Source organism: Penaeus monodon, chromosome 34 (genome assembly GCF_015228065.2).
Source record: "Penaeus monodon isolate SGIC_2016 chromosome 34, NSTDA_Pmon_1, whole genome shotgun sequence".
NCBI lineage: Eukaryota > Metazoa > Arthropoda > Malacostraca > Decapoda > Penaeidae > Penaeus > Penaeus monodon.
Window position 1 is genome coordinate 34,234,579 of NC_051419.1, and position 1,286 is coordinate 34,235,864.

Genomic DNA, 1,286 nt, shown 5'->3' on the forward strand with positions numbered 1-1,286 from the left:
CTAATGTCAAGGTGATCGACTTTACAGATGAGTAAAACTGATGTATTATATGCTGAGGGAAAGGCATCATACCTGTTTGTACTTACCTGAATAGTAAAATGAGTGTTGTAAAACTTGGCATTATTTGGACCTCCATGCTTTCTGTATTATTACTTTTGATTTAGAATATGGAATGGAACTGTTGGTTTAGAAGTCCTGTAATATTGAGGTATTATTTGTTAAAGGCTGTTTTTTATATATATGTCAGGATGTTGAAATGATTGTGAAAGAAAAGGTTTAACAATATTATTTTTTTGTGAATAAGTGCAATATAAGTATGAATACTGCATTTTATAATTATGATTACTCATTTTATACCACTAGTATACAGTCTTGAAAAGGGGGAAATATTTCTTTGTATAAAGGTGGTTGATGCATACATAGATAAACATTCATAGTATTTTCTTTGTAGGGATTAATAACATTATGTTTATACTCAGTATGGGTTTTGGTTTATGGATACACCATGAGGGCAACAGGATTATAATACTGCATTATTTTTTAAAATATTATGTCTTTTTTTAAATGCAAATACTTATGTTCTGGAGGTATATAAAGTTTGTACATTCACTCATATGCATTTTCTTTTCTTTTTTTCTAATCATTATTGTCTGTAAAGAAGGAAGAGCAACTTTTAGATAAAAGGAATAGAAGACATTAAGTATCTATCAGTTTGTTTACCAACAGTTTTTATGAGCAAATAACAGTAAAACAGTCAGTTACAGTCCTTCTAACATATGTTGGAAATTAAGTACAGATAGAAATTTTGCTTTATATATTCCCCTGTTCACATCTGAATTAATATATATTACCAAATTCTATTCAGTTTGTATAGACTTTGCAAGTGTAGATAAAGGATATTATTGATATAAAAATTGAATCATGCATAAGTGGAGATCTCATTATGGTTGTACTCTTTTATGGAAAATACATGCAATTTTAATAATGTCTATGATTACAGCTGTGGTGTAAATACATAAAAAACTTGGATTTCAGCCCGTACTAATCACTAAAAGAACTTGTTTTTTCTTGTATACAACACTGGAGTAAGCTGTTCAGAATTACAAAGCCAAAAACATTTAGTTTTATGTATTATTATACGTTTATTCACATTGCCATCTCTCTCTCTCACTCCTACTTTTGATCTGTTCCTCTCTGCATCTCCTTTCATTATTAAAGAAGCACAAAAATTCAGCTAAAACAAATTTTAGGCAATCATATAGGTGGGGTGGGGGTGGGTTATTCCC